The sequence below is a fragment of the Sus scrofa genome, chromosome Y (genome assembly GCF_054392235.1).
Source record: "Sus scrofa isolate SSC_HxYL_T2T_F1_AM1 chromosome Y, Sscrofa_HxYL_maternal_Yorkshire_Landrace_v2.0, whole genome shotgun sequence".
NCBI lineage: Eukaryota > Metazoa > Chordata > Mammalia > Artiodactyla > Suidae > Sus > Sus scrofa.
This window is the reverse complement of record NC_139402.1, coordinates 538,503-556,642: the sequence shown is the minus strand read 5'-3', so window position 1 is coordinate 556,642 and position 18,140 is coordinate 538,503.

Sequence of the window (18,140 nt, the reverse complement as noted above, 5' to 3'; positions counted from 1 at the left end):
CGTGACACCTTGTCTGGGGAGCGCTGAGACGCTCATGTGTTGGGGGTGAATGTTCAGGACTCCTTTTCGCGGGGCGCTGCTCGAAGTGGATCCATTGCACTTTCCCAACACAGGGATCCCATCGGCCATGTCTATCCATCCTGTTTGGCTCCCCTTCTCCTCCCTTGGGTTCCCAGAAGAGGGACTAGACATCGTAGCTTGCGCTCCATGGAACGAGGGCTCTGGCCACCCCCCCAGCCCCCGCAAGGGCAAGGGTTTGGATCTCGGACCTCCCCAATGCCAGGCATTCCCACAGCCTCGCCCTCCCATTTGGCAAGCAGCATCTGGATGGCAGTGCAGGGGTTTCTTTCCTGGAAGCCAGTTCCTGGGTGTCCCTGGTGAGATGGGAGAGGGAAGGGGTTTCCCATGGGCTGTGTGTCTCCCTCCCAGACCTCTTTCCTTTCGTGTGAGCGTTTCTCTTCGCAACACTGGGGCTGCCCATGGCACCCATTTCTGCGCCGCTGGATTGCTGAGTCCGCTTCTGTTGGGGAGAAGGACAGCTGCTTGCTCAGCCAAGCATCTGTCCATGGACCACGAATGTCTTTCCATGTGCTGCTCTTGGGAAGAGGGCTGCCTGAAGCGAGTGGGGCGTTTCACGCTGAGAAGAGACCCTTTGTCGGGGTCTATGGCCGTGAGGGGTAGTGCTGGGTCCGACGGTGGTTCCAGGGTTCTTTGGGGCATGCCCTGGATCCTGTGGTCCATCGTGGTTGGACAAATGGACATACATGCCCACGCGGTGTGAAGGCACCTTCTTTTCTACAGCCTGCCCAGGGGTGGTCCTTGAGAGGCGTCCTCAGGGGACAGGCCTGAGTAGGAGCCTCGAGCTGGTTGTGGAATGAACTTCTCTAGGCATGCGTGATGGTGTTCCTTTGTCTGGAGCTGGATGGCAGCTGGCTATCTGGATTTGGCAGTGTTTCTTCAGGCCCCCTCCCCATGTGCCGGCTGGGTGGGTGGGTTTCTGTTCTCGTTCCTGGGTTCCGTGCTGGAGCTGATGAGTGTGGAATCCCAGCGTGGCCTGGGTTTTGGGATGCGCATCCAGGGGCTGTGAGGGGTGCCCGGGTGGTGCCCAAAGGGAGAGCGAATTGGGAGAGCAGCAGTGCCCGGCGCTGGGCCTTGTCTCTCCAGAGGGCTCAGGAACCTCCGTTTGTCTGTCCGAGGGAGGCTCTCCTCTGCTTTCTCTGCACCTGCTGAGATGATGGGAGCTCGAGCCAGGCCGGGCATCTGCAGGCCGCTCTCTTGACGGATCCACAACAGCTCTGGCCGAGCTTCCTTCTGGCCCCCTGGGGAGAAGGGCTGCTTGGGTTGGTTTTGTGTGGTTGGGAAACTCTGTGCCTTGGGAAGCACCAATGGGGCTCCAGATGAGGCACACTCCAGGTGGGGTCAAGAGAGTTTGAAAAGAAAGGGAGAAAGAGAGACCTGGCAAGATGAACCAAGCCAGAAGGAAAGAATCGAGGCAAGACTGAATGGCAAGGAGTATGGGATCGCAGGGGGATGAGGAAGGGGGAAAACGACTCGCTCCCTCCTTACACGCCTATCTTCCTCAGTCCATCTGGGCAAGGCTGCATCCACACGGGTGCAGGCTGCACACCCTGATGGATTTGGAGCTAAGGATTTCCACGGCGAGGCATGGCCTAGGTTGGCATGGGCACGAAGAACGCCTTTGAGAGAGGGAGATAGAGCCCAGGTGGAAGGGCCCTTCTTGGCGGGGGCTGGAGCCCCCAGCCTCCTCTGGGCCCCAGCCCAAGCAGCCCCCCGGGGCGTGCTGAGCCAGAGAGAGAAGGCAAGCCTGAGAGGGGCTGTTCGAGCCTCTGTCCACACGAGGGCGCAGAGCCCCTTCCGGCCTGAGGTGCAGCTCCGAGGCTCTAAGAGGTGGGAGTGGCAAGGCTCCAAAGGCGCAGGCTCCACGTCGAGGGCGGATGGAGGCTTGAGCGGGACGCACTCACAGCAGGCCCCCAGAGGCTATGTGGGTGTTTCCTGGGCACCAGGGACTCTCTCCTCCGAGACACCTCCTGTCAGGCGGAGGGCGGAGGTGTGCCTTCCGGATTTGGAGGGGAGTTCGCCGCCTGGTTGGGTGGCAGTGGGTTTGGAAGGCTTGGAACAGGTCCTGGGCTTTGGCGTGCTTGGGGTCCCCTAGAGGCAGGCGCCCAGACACACACAGCCTCGGGATTGGACCGCCAGCTGGCCCTGGTCAAGCCGTCCCCATCACGGCTTCAGGTAGGTGAGAAGGAGTGTGGTGCCGAGGAATACATGGGGGGCTTCGGGGGCTAGAGTGTTGGCAGCTGGGCTCATCCGCCTGTTCTCTCTCTCTCTCTCTCTCTCTCTCTCTCTCTCTCTCTCTCTCTCTCTCTCTCTCTCTCTCTCTCTCTCTCTCTCAAACACACACAGACACAGGAGGCTGAGGGAAATGTCCTTGTGTCCTTTGGAGAAGAGCCTCTCTTGGCAGCAGGGCGCCAGGCAATGGAGGCCTGATTGAAAGCAGGTGTGATGCATTCAGGACGCTTGATTGGTCTCCTCCAGCAAGCTCTCAGGGGAGTTCCCACGCGGCTGCCCAGCTTCAGAGGCTCTCCTGGTCCCGGCTGTGGCTGGGGCAAGAGCTGCACTGGGCGATCCCCCTCTGGCGAGACCACATCTCCGTGTGGCAGGGGGTCCCCAACTCCATGGACAAGGACTAAGAGGCATTGAACTGAATGAGCTGAATGGATCCAGAAAGGAGTGAAGGCCCTCCTCTCTCCTTCTCTCCCTCGTTCTCTCCCTCTTTCTCTCATTCTGCCTCCCTCCCTCTCTCTCTCCAAACACACCCACACGCATACGCATGCAGATAGAGTAGGAAACAATAGCTAGGACCTGGATAGACAAATGCATCCCAAGTCTCTCCTGAGCCCATATCTTGGGTGGGAGTGGGTTGGAAGCGCCCGCCTGGGGATGCCCAGCCTGGGAGTGGATGCTTTTGCCGAGCAGAGTGGATCTGCATACCACACACGGGTGCAGGAGAATACCTGGGGACGTCAATCCACTCCAAACGAAGCATGTCTTTGTCCTCATCACTTCGTCCTCACCAGGGAATTCGGTCGAGTCCGATGGGCTAGGCTAGGCCATCTGGACGGAATCCACGGAGTCCTTCGGCCCGTCTCTTTTCCCCAGGGGCAGCCCTCTCGAGCGTGACACCTTGTCTGGGGAGCGCTGAGACGCTCATGAGTTGGGGGTGAATGTTCAGGACTCCTTTTCGCGGGGCGCTGCTCGAAGTGGATCCATTGCACTTTCCCAACACAGGGATCCCATCGGCCATGTCTATCCATCCTGTTTGGCTCCCCTTCTCCTCCCTTGGGTTCCCAGAAGAGGGACTAGACATCGTAGCTTGCGCTCCATGGAAGGAGGGCTCTGGCCACCCCCCCAGCCCCCGCAAGGGCAAGGGTTTGGATCTCGGACCTCCCCAATGCCAGGCATTCCCACAGCCTCGCCCTCCCATTTGGCAAGCAGCATCTGGATGGCAGTGCAGGGGTTTCTATCCTGGAAGCCACTTCCTGGGTGTCCCTGGTGAGATGGGAGAGGGAAGGGGTTTCCCATGGGCTGTGTGTCTCCCTCCCAGACCTCTTTCCTTTCGTGTGAGCGTTTCTCTTCGCAACACTGGGGCTGCCCATGGCACCCATTTCTGCGCCGCTGGATTGCTGAGTCCGCTTCTGTTGGGGAGAAGGACAGCTGCTTGCTCAGCCAAGCATCTGTCCATGGACCACGAATGTCTTTCCATGTGCTGCTCTTGGGAAGAGGGCTGCCTGAAGCAAGTGGGGCGTTTCACGCTGAGAAGAGACCCTTTGTCGGGGTCTATGGCCGTGAGGGGGAGTGCTGGGTCCGACGGTGGTTCCAGGGGTCTTTTGGGCATGCCCTGGATCCTGTGGTCCATCGTGGTTGGACAAATGGACATACACGCCCACGCGGTGTGAAGGCACCTTCTTTTCTACAGCCTGCCCAGGGGTGGTCCTTGAGAGGCGTCCTCAGGGGACAGGCCTGAGTAGGAGCCTCGAGCTGGTTGTGGAATGGACTTCTCTAGGCATGCGTGATGGTGTTCCTTTGTCTGGAGCTGGACGGCAGCTGGCTATCTGGATTTGGCAGTGTTTCTGCAGGCCCCCTCCCCACGTGCCGGCTGGGTGGGTGGGTTTCTGTTCTCGTTCCTGGGTTCCGTGCTGGAGCTGATGAGTGTGGAATCCCAGCGTGGCCTGGGTTTTGGGATGCGCATCCAGGGGCTGTGAGGGGTGCCCGGGTGGTGCCCAAAGGGAGAGCGAATTGGGAGAGCAGCAGTGCCCGGCGCTGGGCCTTGTCTCTCCAGAGGGCTCAGGAACCTCCCTTGGTCTGTCCGAGGGAGGCTCTCCTCTGCTTTCTCTGCACCTGCTGAGATGATGGGAGCTCGAGCCAGGCCGGGCATCTGCAGGCCGCTCTCTTGACGGATCCACAAGAGCTCTGGCCGAGCTTCCTTCTGGCCCCCTGGGGAGAAGGCCTGCTTGGGTTGGTTTTGTGTGGTTGGGAAACTCTGTGCCTTGGGAAGCACCAATGGGGCTCCAGATGAGGCACACTCCAGGTGGGGTCAAGAGAGTTTGAAAACCAAGGGAGAAAGAGAGACCTGGCAAGATGAACCAAGCCAGAAGGAAAGAATCGAGGCAAGACTGAATGGCAAGGAGTATGGGATCGCAGGGGGATGAGGAAGGGGGAAAACGACTCGTTCCCTCCTTACACGCCTATCTTCCTCAGTCCATCTGGGCAAGGCTGCATCCACACGGGTGCAGGCTGCACACCCTGATGGATTTGGAGCTAAGGATTTCCACGGCGAGGCATGGCCTAGGTTGGCATGGGCACGAAGAACGCCTTTGAGAGAGGGAGATAGAGCCCAGGTGGAAGGGCCCTTCTTGGCGGGGGCTGGGGTCCCCAGCCTCCTCTGGGCCCCAGCCCAAGCAGCCCCCCGGGGCGTGCTGAGCCAGAGAGAGAAGGCAAGCCTGAGAGGGGCTGTTCGAGCCCCTTCCGGCCTCAGGTGCAGCTCCGAGGCTCTAAGAGGTGGGAGTGGCAAGGCTCCAAAGGCGCAGGCTCCACGTCGAGGGCGGATGGAGGCTTGAGCGGGACGCACTCACAGCAGGCCCCCAGAGGCTATGTGGGTGTTTCCTGGGCACCAGGGACTCTCTCCTCCGAGACACCTCCTGTCAGGCGGAGGGCGGAGGTGTGCCTTCCGGATTTGGAGGGGAGTTCGCCGCCTGGTTGGGTGGCAGTGGGTTTGGAAGGCTTGGAACAGGTCCTGGGCTTTGGCGTGCTTGGGGTCCCCTAGAGGCAGGCGCCCAGACACACACAGCCTCGGGATTGGACCGCCAGCTGGCCCTGGTCAAGCCGTCCCCATCACGGCTTCAGGTAGGTGAGAAGGAGTGTGGTGCCGAGGAATACATGGGGGGCTTCGGGGGCTAGAGTGTTGGCACCTGGGCTCATCCGCCTGTTCTCTCTCTCTCTCTCTCTCTCTCTCTCTCTCTCTCTCTCTCTCTCTCTCTCTCTCACTCAAACACACACAGACACAGGAGGCTGAGGGAAATGTCCTTGTGTCCTTTGGAGAAGAGCCTCTCTTGGCAGCAGGGCGCCAGGCAATGGAGGCCTGATTGAAAGCAGGTGTGATGCGTTCAGGACGCTTGATTGGTCTCCTCCAGCAAGCTCTCAGGGGAGTTCCCACGCGGCTGCCCAGCTTCAGAGGCTCTCCTGGTCCCGGCTGTGGCTGGGGCAAGAGCTGCACTGGGCGATCCCCCTCTGGCGAGACCACATCTCCGTGTGGCAGGGGGCCCCCAACTCCATGGACAAGGACTAAGAGGCATTGAACTGAATGAGCTGAATGGATCCAGAAAGGAGTGAAGGCCCTCCTCTCTCCTTCTCTCCCTCGTTCTCTCCCTCTTTCTCTCATTCTGCCTCCCTCCCTCTCTCTCTCCAAACACACCCACACGCATACGCATGCAGATAGAGTAGGAAACAATAGCTAGGACCTGGATAGACAAATGCATCCCAAGTCTCTCCTGAGCCCATATCTTGGGTGGGAGTGGGTTGGAAGCGCCCGCCTGGGGATGCCCAGCCTGGGAGTGGATGCTTTTGCCGAGCAGAGTGGATCTGCATACCACACACGGGTGCAGGAGAATACCTGGGGAAGTCAATCCACTCCAAACGAAGCATGTCTTTGTCCTCATCACTTCGTCCTCACCAGGGAATTCGGTCGAGTCCGATGGGCTAGGCTAGGCCATCTGGACGGAATCCACGGAGTCCTTCGGCCCGTCTCTTTTCCCCAGGGGCAGCCCTCTCGAGCGTGACACCTTGTCTGGGGAGCGCTGAGACGCTCATGAGTTGGGGGTGAATGTTCAGGACTCCTTTTCGCGGGGCGCTGCTCGAAGTGGATCCATTGCACTTTCCCAACACAGGGATCCCATCGGCCATGTCTATCCATCCTGTTTGGCTCCCCTTCTCCTCCCTTGGGTTCCCAGAAGAGGGACTAGACATCGTAGCTTGCGCTCCATGGAAGGAGGGCTCTGGCCACCCCCCCAGCCCCCGCAAGGGCAAGGGTTTGGATCTCGGACCTCCCCAATGCCAGGCATTCCCACAGCCTCGCCCTCCCATTTGGCAAGCAGCATCTGGATGGCAATGCAGGGGTTTCTTTCCTGGAAGCCACTTCCTGGGTGTCCCTGGTGAGATGGGAGAGGGAAGGGGTTTCCCATGGGCTGTGTGTCTCCCTCCCAGACCTCTTTCCTTTCGTGTGAGCGTTTCTCTTCGCAACACTGGGGCTGCCCATGGCACCCATTTCTGCGCCGCTGGATTGCTGAGTCCGCTTCTGTTGGGGAGAAGGACAGCTGCTTGCTCAGCCAAGCATCTGTCCATGGACCACGAATGTCTTTCCATGTGCTGCTCTTGGGAAGAGGGCTGCCTGAAGCGAGTGGGGCGTTTCACGCTGAGAAGAGACCCTTTGTCGGGGTCTATGGCCATGAGGGGGAGTGCTGGGTCCGACGGTGGTTCCAGGGGTCTTTGGGGCATGCCCTGGATCCTGTGGTCCATCGTGGTTGGACAAATGGACATACACGTCCACGCGGTGTGAAGGCACCTTCTTTTCTACAGCCTGCCTAGGGGTGGTCCTTGAGAGTCGTCCTCAGGGGACAGGCCTGAGTAGGAGCCTCGAGCTGGTTGTGGAATGGACTTCTCTAGGCATGCGTGATGGTGTTCCTTTGTCTGGAGCTGGACGTCAGCTGGCTATCTGGATTTGGCAGTGTTTCTGCAGGCCCCCTCCCCACGTGCCGGCTGGGTGGGTGGGTTTCTGTTCTCGTTCCTGGGTTCCGTGCTGGAGCTGATGAGTGTGGAATCCCAGCGTGGCCTGGGTTTTGGGATGCGCATCCAGGGGCTGTGAGGGGTGCCCGGGTGGTGCCCAAAGGGAGAGCGAATTGGGAGAGCAGCAGTGCCCGGCGCTGGGCCTTGTCTCTCCAGAGGGCTCAGGAACCTCCGTTTGTCTGTCCGAGGGAGGCTCTCCTCTGCTTTCTCTGCACCTGCTGAGATGATGGGAGCTCGAGCCAGGCCGGGCATCTGCAGGCCGCTCTCTTGACGGATCCACAAGAGCTCTGGCCGAGCTTCCTTCTGGCCCCCTGGGGAGAAGGCCTGCTTGGGTTGGTTTTGTGTGGTTGGGAAACTCTGTGCCTTGGGAAGCACCAATGGGGCTCCAGATGAGGCACACTCCAGGTGGGGTCAAGAGAGTTTGAAAAGAAAGGGAGAAAGAGAGACCTGGCAAGATGAACCAAGCCAGAAGGAAAGAATCGAGGCAAGACTGAATGGCAAGGAGTATGGGATCGCAGGGGGATGAGGAAGGGGGAAAACGACTCGCTCCCTCCTTACACGCCTATCTTCCTCAGTCCATCTGGGCAAGGCTGCATCCACACGGGTGCAGGCTGGCACACCCTGAGGGATTTGGAGCTAAGGATTTCCACGGCGAGGCATGGCCTAGGTTGGCATGGGCACGAAGAACGCCTTTGAGAGAGGGAAATAGAGCCCAGGTGGAAGGGCCCTTCTTGGCGGGGGATGGAGACCCCAGCCTCCTCTGGGCCCCAGCCCAAGCAGCCCCCCGGGGCGTGCTGAGCCAGAGAGAGAAGGCAAGCCTGAGAGGGGCTGTTCGAGCCCCTTCCGGCCTGAGGTGCAGCTCCGAGGCTCTAAGAGGTGGGAGTGGCAAGGCTCCAAAGGCGCAGGCTCCACGTCGAGGGCGGATGGAGGCTTGAGCGGGACGCACTCACAGCAGGCCCCCAGAGGCTATGTGGGTGTTTCCTGGGCACCAGGGACTCTCTCCTCCGAGACACCTCCTGTCAGGCGGAGGGCGGAGGTGTGCCTTCCGGATTTGGAGGGGAGTTCGCCGCCTGGTTGGGTGGCAGTGGGTTTGGAAGGCTTGGAACAGGTCCTGGGCTTTGGCGTGCTTGGGGTCCCCTAGAGGCAGGCGCCCAGACACACACAGCCTCGGGATTGGACCGCCAGCTGGCCCTGGTCAAGCCGTCCCCATCACGGCTTCAGGTAGGTGAGAAGGAGTGTGGTGCCGAGGAATACATGGGGGGCTTCGGGGGCTAGAGTGTTGGCAGCTGGGCTCATCCGCCTGTTCTCTCTCTCTCTCTCTCTCTCTCTCTCTCTCTCTCTCTCTCTCTCTCTCTCTCTCTCTCTCACTCAAACACACACAGACACAGGAGGCTGAGGGAAATGTCCTTGTGTCCTTTGGAGAAGAGCCTCTCTTGGCAGCAGGGCGCCAGGCAATGGAGGCCTGATTGAAAGCAGGTGTGATGCATTCAGGACGCTTGATTGGTCTCCTCCAGCAAGCTCTCAGGGGAGTTCCCACGCGGCTGCCCAGCTTCAGAGGCTCTCCTGGTCCCGGCTGTGGCTGGGGCAAGAGCTGCACTGGGCGATCCCCCTCTGGCGAGACCACATCTCCGTGTGGCAGGGGGCCCCCAACTCCATGGACAAGGACTAAGAGGCATTGAACTGAATGAGCTGAATGGATCCAGAAAGGAGTGAAGGCCCTCCTCTCTCCTTCTCTCCCTCGTTCTCTCCCTCTTTCTCTCATTCTGCCTCCCTCCCTCTCTCTCTCCAAACACACCCACACGCATACGCATGCAGATAGAGTAGGAAACAATAGCTAGGACCTGGATAGACAAATGCATCCCAAGTCTCTCCTGAGCCCATATCTTGGGTGGGAGTGGGTTGGAAGCGCCCGCCTGGGGATGCCCAGCCTGGGAGTGGATGCTTTTGCCGAGCAGAGTGGATCTGCATACCACACACGGGTGCAGGAGAATACCTGGGGAAGTCAATCCACTCCAAACGAAGCATGTCTTTGTCCTCATCACTTCGTCCTCACCAGGGAATTCGGTCGAGTCCGATGGGCTAGGCTAGGCCATCTGGACGGAATCCACGGAGTCCTTCGGCCCGTCTCTTTTCCCCAGGGGCAGCCCTCTCGAGCGTGACACCTTGTCTGGGGAGCGCTGAGACGCTCATGAGTTGGGGGTGAATGTTCAGGACTCCTTTTCGCGGGGCGCTGCTCGAAGTGGATCCATTGCACTTTCCCAACACAGGGATCCCATCGGCCATGTCTATCCATCCTGTTTGGCTCCCCTTCTCCTCCCTTGGGTTCCCAGAAGAGGGACTAGACATCGTAGCTTGCGCTCCATGGAAGGAGGGCTCTGGCCACCCCCCCAGCCCCCGCAAGGGCAAGGGTTTGGATCTCGGACCTCCCCAATGCCAGGCATTCCCACAGCCTCGCCCTCCCATTTGGCAAGCAGCATCTGGATGGCAGTGCAGGGGTTTCTTTCCTGGAAGCCAGTTCCTGGGTGTCCCTGGTGAGATGGGAGAGGGAAGGGGTTTCCCATGGGCTGTGTGTCTCCCTCCCAGACCTCTTTCCTTTCGTGTGAGCGTTTCTCTTCGCAACACTGGGGCTGCCCATGGCACCCATTTCTGCGCCGCTGGATTGCTGAGTCCGCTTCTGTTGGGGAGAAGGACAGCTGCTTGCTCAGCCAAGCATCTGTCCATGGACCACGAATGTCTTTCCATGTGCTGCTCTTGGGAAGAGGGCTGCCTGAAGCGAGTGGGGCGTTTCACGCTGAGAAGAGACCCTTTGTCGGGGTCTATGGCCGTGAGGGGGAGTGCTGGGTCCGACGGTGGTTCCAGGGTTCTTTGGGGCATGCCCTGGATCCTGTGGTCCATCGTGGTTGGACAAATGGACATACACGCCCACGCGGTGTGAAGGCACCTTCTTTTCTACAGCCTACCCAGGGGTGGTCCTTGAGAGGCGTCCTCAGGGGACAGGCCTGAGTAGGAGCCTCGAGCTGGTTGTGGAATGGACTTCTCTAGGCATGCGTGATGGTGTTCCTTTGTCTGGAGCTGGACGGCAGCTGGCTATCTGGATTTGGCAGTGTTTCTGCAGGCCCCCTCCCCATGTGCCGGCTGGGTGGGTGGGTTTCTGTTCTCGTTCCTGGGTTCCGTGCTGGAGCTGATGAGTGTGGAATCCCAGCGTGGCCTGGGTTTTGGGATGCGCATGCAGGGGCTGTGAGGGGTGCCCGGGTGGTGCCCAAAGGGAGAGCGAATTGGGAGAGCAGCAGTGCCCGGCGCTGGGCCTTGTCTCTCCAGAGGGCTCAGGGACCTCCCTTGGTCTGTCCGAGGGAGGCTCTCCTCTGCTTTCTCTGCACCTGCTGAGATGATGGGAGCTCGAGCCAGGCCGGGCATCTGCAGGCCGCTCTCTTGACGGATCCACAAGAGCTCTGGCCGAGCTTCCTTCTGGCCCCCCTGGGGAGAAGGCCTGCTTGGGTTGGTTTTGTGTGGTTGGGAAACTCTGTGCCTTGGGAAGCACCAATGGGGCTCCAGATGAGGCACACTCCAGGTGGGGTCAAGAGAGTTTGAAAAGAAAGGGAGAAAGAGAGACCTGGCAAGATGAACCAAGCCAGAAGGAAAGAATCGAGGCAAGACTGAATGGCAAGGAGTATGGGATCGCAGGGGGATGAGGAAGGGGGAAAACGACTCGTTCCCTCCTTACACGCCTATCTTCCTCAGTCCATCTGGGCAAGGCTGCATCCACACGGGTGCAGGCTGGCACACCCTGATGGATTTGGAGCTAAGGATTTCCACGGCGAGGCATGGCCTAGGTTGGCATGGGCACGAAGAACGCCTTTGAGAGAGGGAGATAGAGCCCAGGTGGAAGGGCCCTTCTTGGCGGGGGATGGAGGCCCCAGCCCAAGCAGCCCCCCGGGGCGTGCTGAGCCAGAGAGAGAAGGCAAGCCTGAGAGGGGCTGTTCGAGCCCCTTCCGGCCTGAGGTGCAGCTCCGAGGCTCTAAGAGGTGGGAGTGGCAAGGCTCCAAAGGCGCAGGCTCCACGTCGAGGGCGGATGGAGGCTTGAGCGGGACGCACTCACAGCAGGCCCCCAGAGGCTATGTGGGTGTTTCCTGGGCACCAGGGACTCTCTCCTCCGAGACACCTCCTGTCAGGCGGAGGGCGGAGGTGTGCCTTCCGGATTTGGAGGGGAGTTCGCCGCCTGGTTGGGTGGCAGTGGGTTTGGAAGGCTTGGAACAGGTCCTGGGCTTTGGCGTGCTTGGGGTCCCCTAGAGGCAGGCGCCCAGACACACACAGCCTCGGGATTGGACCGCCAGCTGGCCCTGGTCAAGCCGTCCCCATCACGGCTTCAGGTAGGTGAGAAGGAGTGTGGTGCCGAGGAATACATGGGGGGCTTCGGGGGCTAGAGTGTTGGCAGCTGGGCTCATCCGCCTGTTCTCTCTCTCTCTCTCTCTCTCTCTCTCTCTCTCTCTCTCTCTCTCTCTCTCTCTCTCTCTCTCTCAAACACACACAGACACAGGAGGCTGAGGGAAATGTCCTTGTGTCCTTTGGAGAAGAGCCTCTCTTGGCAGCAGGGCGCCAGGCAATGGAGGCCTGATTGAAAGCAGGTGTGATGCATTCAGGACGCTTGATTGGTCTCCTCCAGCAAGCTCTCAGGGGAGTTCCCACGCGGCTGCCCAGCTTCAGAGGCTCTCCTGGTCCCGGCTGTGGCTGGGGCAAGAGCTGCACTGGGCGATCCCCCTCTGGCGAGACCACATCTCCGTGTGGCAGGGGGTCCCCAACTCCATGGACAAGGACTAAGAGGCATTGAACTGAATGAGCTGAATGGATCCAGAAAGGAGTGAAGGCCCTCCTCTCTCCTTCTCTCCCTCGTTCTCTCCCTCTTTCTCTCATTCTGCCTCCCTCCCTCCCTCTCTCCAAACACACCCACACGCATACGCATGCAGATAGAGTAGGAAACAATAGCTAGGACCTGGATAGACAAATGCATCCCAAGTCTCTCCTGAGCCCATATCTTGGGTGGGAGTGGGTTGGAAGCGCCCGCCTGGGGATGCCCAGCCTGGGAGTGGATGCTTTTGCCGAGCAGAGTGGATCTGCATACCACACACGGGTGCAGGAGAATACCTGGGGACGTCAATCCACTCCAAACGAAGCATGTCTTTGTCCTCATCACTTCGTCCTCACCAGGGAATTCGGTCGAGTCCGATGGGCTAGGCTAGGCCATCTGGACGGAATCCACGGAGTCCTTCGGCCCGTCTCTTTTCCCCAGGGGCAGCCCTCTCGAGCGTGACACCTTGTCTGGGGAGCGCTGAGACGCTCATGTGTTGGGGGTGAATGTTCAGGACTCCTTTTCGCGGGGCGCTGCTCGAAGTGGATCCATTGCACTTTCCCAACACAGGGATCCCATCGGCCATGTCTATCCATCCTGTTTGGCTCCCCTTCTCCTCCCTTGGGTTCCCAGAAGAGGGACTAGACATCGTAGCTTGCGCTCCATGGAACGAGGGCTCTGGCCACCCCCCCCCCAGCCCCCGCAAGGGCAAGGGTTTGGATCTCGGACCTCCCCAATGCCAGGCATTCCCACAGCCTCGCCCTCCCATTTGGCAAGCAGCATCTGGATGGCAGTGCAGGGGTTTCTTTCCTGGAAGCCAGTTCCTGGGTGTCCCTGGTGAGATGGGAGAGGGAAGGGGTTTCCCATGGGCTGTGTATCTCCCTCCCAGACCTCTTTCCTTTCGTGTGAGCGTTTCTCTTCGCAACACTGGGGCTGCCCATGGCACCCATTTCTGCGCCGCTGGATTGCTGAGTCCGCTTCTGTTGGGGAGAAGGACAGCTGCTTGCTCAGCCAAGCATCTGTCCATGGACCACGAATGTCTTTCCATGTGCTGCTCTTGGGAAGAGGGCTGCCTGAAGCGAGTGGGGCGTTTCACGCTGAGAAGAGACCCTTTGTCGGGGTCTATGGCCGTGAGGGGTAGTGCTGGGTCCGACGGTGGTTCCAGGGTTCTTTGGGGCATGCCCTGGATCCTGTGGTCCATTGTGGTTGGACAAATGGACATACATGCCCACCCGGTGTGAAGGCACCTTCTTTTCTACAGCCTGCCCAGGGGTGGTCCTTGAGAGGCGTCCTCAGGGGACAGGCCTGAGTAGGAGCCTCGAGCTGGTTGTGGAATGAACTTCTCTAGGCATGCGTGATGGTGTTCCTTTGTCTGGAGCTGGATGGCAGCTGGCTATCTGGATTTGGCAGTGTTTCTTCAGGCCCCCTCCCCATGTGCCGGCTGGGTGGGTGGGTTTCTGTTCTCGTTCCTGGGTTCCGTGCTGGAGCTGATGAGTGTGGAATCCCAGCGTGGCCTGGGTTTTGGGATGCGCATGCAGGGGCTGTGAGGGGTGCCCGGGTGGTGCCCAAAGGGAGAGCGAATTGGGAGAGCAGCAGTGCCCGGCGCTGGGCCTTGTCTCTCCAGAGGGCTCAGGAACCTCCGTTTGTCTGTCCGAGGGAGGCTCTCCTCTGCTTTCTCTGCACCTGCTGAGATGATGGGAGCTCGAGCCAGGCCGGGCATCTGCAGGCCGCTCTCTTGACGGATCCACAACAGCTCTGGCCGAGCTTCCTTCTGGCCCCCTGGGGAGAAGGGCTGCTTGGGTTGGTTTTGTGTGCTTGGGAAACTCTGTGCCTTGGGAAGCACCAATGGGGCTCCAGATGAGGCACACTCCAGGTGGGGTCAAGAGAGTTTGAAAACCAAGGGAGAAAGAGAGACCTGGCAAGATGAACCAAGCCAGAAGGAAAGAATCGAGGCAAGACTGAATGGCAAGGAGTATGGGATCGCAGGGGGATGAGGAAGGGGGAAAACGACTCGTTCCCTCCTTACACGCCTATCTTCCTCAGTCCATCTGGGCAAGGCTGCATCCACACGGGTGCAGGCTGCACACCCTGATGGATTTGGAGCTAAGGATTTCCACGGCGAGGCATGGCCTAGGTTGGCATGGGCACGAAGAACGCCTTTGAGAGAGGGAGATAGAGCCCAGGTGGAAGGGCCCTTCTTGGCGGGGGCTGGAGTCCCCACCCTCCTCTGGGCCCCAGCCCAAGCAGCCCCCCGGGGCGTGCTGAGCCAGAGAGAGAAGGCAAGCCTGAGAGGGGCTGTTCGAGCCTCTGTCCACACGAGGGCGCAGAGCCCCTTCCGGCCTCAGGTGCAGCTCCGAGGCTCTAAGAGGTGGGAGTGGCAAGGCTCCAAAGGCGCAGGCTCCACGTCGAGGGCGGATGGAGGCTTGAGCGGGACGCACTCACAGCAGGCCCCCAGAGGCTATGTGGGTGTTTCCTGGGCACCAGGGACTCTCTCCTCCGAGACACCTCCTGTCAGGCGGAGGGCGGAGGTGTGCCTTCCGGATTTGGAGGGGAGTTCGCCGCCTGGTTGGGTGGCAGTGGGTTTGGAAGGCTTGGAACAGGTCCTGGGCTTTGGCGTGCTTGGGGTCCCCTAGAGGCAGGCGCCCAGACACACACAGCCTCGGGATTGGACCGCCAGCTGGCCCTGGTCAAGCCGTCCCCATCACGGCTTCAGGTAGGTGAGAAGGAGTGTGGTGCCGAGGAATACATGGGGGGCTTCGGGGGCTAGAGTGTTGGCAGCTGGGCTCATCCGCCTGTTCTCTCTCTCTCTCTCTCTCTCTCTCTCTCTCTCTCTCAAACACACACAGACACAGGAGGCTGAGGGAAATGTCCTTGTGTCCTTTGGAGAAGAGCCTCTCTTGGCAGCAGGGCGCCAGGCAATGGAGGCCTGATTGAAAGCAGGTGTGATGCATTCAGGACGCTTGATTGGTCTCCTCCAGCAAGCTCTCAGGGGAGTTCCCACGCGGCTGCCCAGCTTCAGAGGCTCTCCTGGTCCCGGCTGTGGCTGGGGCAAGAGCTGCACTGGGCGATCCCCCTCTGGCGAGACCACATCTCCGTGTGGCAGGGGGTCCCCAACTCCATGGACAAGGACTAAGAGGCATTGAACTGAATGAGCTGAATGGATCCAGAAAGGAGTGAAGGCCCTCCTCTCTCCTTCTCTCCCTCCTTCTCTCCCTCTTTCTCTCATTCTGCCTCCCTCCCTCCCTCTCTCCAAACACACCCACACGCATACGCATGCAGATAGAGTAGGAAACAATAGCTAGGACCTGGATAGACAAATGCATCCCAAGTCTCTCCTGAGCCCATATCTTGGGTGGGAGTGGGTTGGAAGCGCCCGCCTGGGGATGCCCAGCCTGGGAGTGGATGCTTTTGCCGAGCAGAGTGGATCTGCATACCACACACGGGTGCAGGAGAATACCTGGGGACGTCAATCCACTCCAAACGAAGCATGTCTTTGTCCTCATCACTTCGTCCTCACCAGGGAATTCGGTCGAGTCCGATGGGCTAGGCTAGGCCATCTGGACGGAATCCACGGAGTCCTTCGGCCCGTCTCTTTTCCCCAGGGGCAGCCCTCTCGAGCGTGACACCTTGTCTGGGGAGCGCTGAGACGCTCATGTGTTGGGGGTGAATGTTCAGGACTCCTTTTCGCGGGGCGCTGCTCGAAGTGGATCCATTGCACTTTCCCAACACAGGGATCCCATCGGCCATGTCTATCCATCCTGTTTGGCTCCCCTTCTCCTCCCTTGGGTTCCCAGAAGAGGGACTAGACATCGTAGCTTGCGCTCCATGGAACGAGGGCTCTGGCCACCCCCCCAGCCCCCGCAAGGGCAAGGGTTTGGATCTCGGACCTCCCCAATGCCAGGCATTCCCACAGCCTCGCCCTCCCATTTGGCAAGCAGCATCTGGATGGCAGTGCAGGGGTTCCTTTCCTGGAAGCCAGTTCCTGGGTGTCCCTGGTGAGATGGGAGAGGGAAGGGGTTTCCCATGGGCTGTGTGTCTCCCTCCCAGACCTCTTTCCTTTCGTGTGAGCGTTTCTCTTCGCAACACTGGGGCTGCCCATGGCACCCATTTCTGCGCCGCTGGATTGCTGAGTCCGCTTCTGTTGGGGAGAAGGACAGCTGCTTGCTCAGCCAAGCATCTGTCCATGGACCACGAATGTCTTTCCATGTGCTGCTCTTGGGAAGAGGGCTGCCTGAAGCGAGTGGGGCGTTTCACGCTGAGAAGAGACCCTTTGTCGGGGTCTATGGCCGTGAGGGGTAGTGCTGGGTCCGACGGTGGTTCCAGGGTTCTTTGGGGCATGCCCTGGATCCTGTGGTCCATCGTGGTTGGACAAATGGACATACATGCCCACGCGGTGTGAAGGCACCTTCTTTTCTACAGCCTGCCCAGGGGTGGTCCTTGAGAGGCGTCCTCAGGGGACAGGCCTGAGTAGGAGCCTCGAGCTGGTTGTGGAATGAACTTCTCTAGGCATGCGTGATGGTGTTCCTTTGTCTGGAGCTGGATGGCAGCTGGCTATCTGGATTTGGCAGTGTTTCTTCAGGCCCCCTCCCCATGTGCCGGCTGGGTGGGTGGGTTTCTGTTCTCGTTCCTGGGTTCCGTGCTGGAGCTGATGAGTGTGGAATCCCAGCGTGGCCTGGGTTTTGGGATGCGCATCCAGGGGCTGTGAGGGGTGCCCGGGTGGTGCCCAAAGGGAGAGCGAATTGGGAGAGCAGCAGTGCCCGGCGCTGGGCCTTGTCTCTCCAGAGGGCTCAGGAACCTCCGTTTGTCTGTCCGAGGGAGGCTCTCCTCTGCTTTCTCTGCACCTGCTGAGATGATGGGAGCTCGAGCCAGGCCGGGCATCTGCAGGCCGCTCTCTTGACGGATCCACAACAGCTCTGGCCGAGCTTCCTTCTGGCCCCCTGGGGAGAAGGGCTGCTTGGGTTGGTTTTGTGTGGTTGGGAAACTCTGTGCCTTGGGAAGCACCAATGGGGCTCCAGATGAGGCACACTCCAGGTGGGGTCAAGAGAGTTTGAAAAGAAAGGGAGAAAGAGAGACCTGGCAAGATGAACCAAGCCAGAAGGAAAGAATCGAGGCAAGACTGAATGGCAAGGAGTATGGGATCGCAGGGGGATGAGGAAGGGGGAAAACGACTCGCTCCCTCCTTACACGCCTATCTTCCTCAGTCCATCTGGGCAAGGCTGCATCCACACGGGTGCAGGCTGCACACCCTGATGGATTTGGAGCTAAGGATTTCCACGGCGAGGCATGGCCTAGGTTGGCATGGGCACGAAGAACGCCTTTGAGAGAGGGAGATAGAGCCCAGGTGGAAGGGCCCTTCTTGGCGGGGGCTGGAGCCCCCAGCCTCCTCTGGGCCCCAGCCCAAGCAGCCCCCCGGGGCGTGCTGAGCCAGAGAGAGAAGGCAAGCCTGAGAGGGGCTGTTCGAGCCTCTGTCCACACGAGGGCGCAGAGCCCCTTCCGGCCTGAGGTGCAGCTCCGAGGCTCTAAGAGGTGGGAGTGGCAAGGCTCCAAAGGCGCAGGCTCCACGTCGAGGGCGGATGGAGGCTTGAGCGGGACGCACTCACAGCAGGCCCCCAGAGGCTATGTGGGTGTTTCCTGGGCACCAGGGACTCTCTCCTCCGAGACACCTCCTGTCAGGCGGAGGGCGGAGGTGTGCCTTCCGGATTTGGAGGGGAGTTCGCCGCCTGGTTGGGTGGCAGTGGGTTTGGAAGGCTTGGAACAGGTCCTGGGCTTTGGCGTGCTTGGGGTCCCCTAGAGGCAGGCGCCCAGACACACACAGCCTCGGGATTGGACCGCCAGCTGGCCCTGGTCAAGCCGTCCCCATCACGGCTTCAGGTAGGTGAGAAGGAGTGTGGTGCCGAGGAATACATGGGGGGCTTCGGGGGCTAGAGTGTTGGCAGCT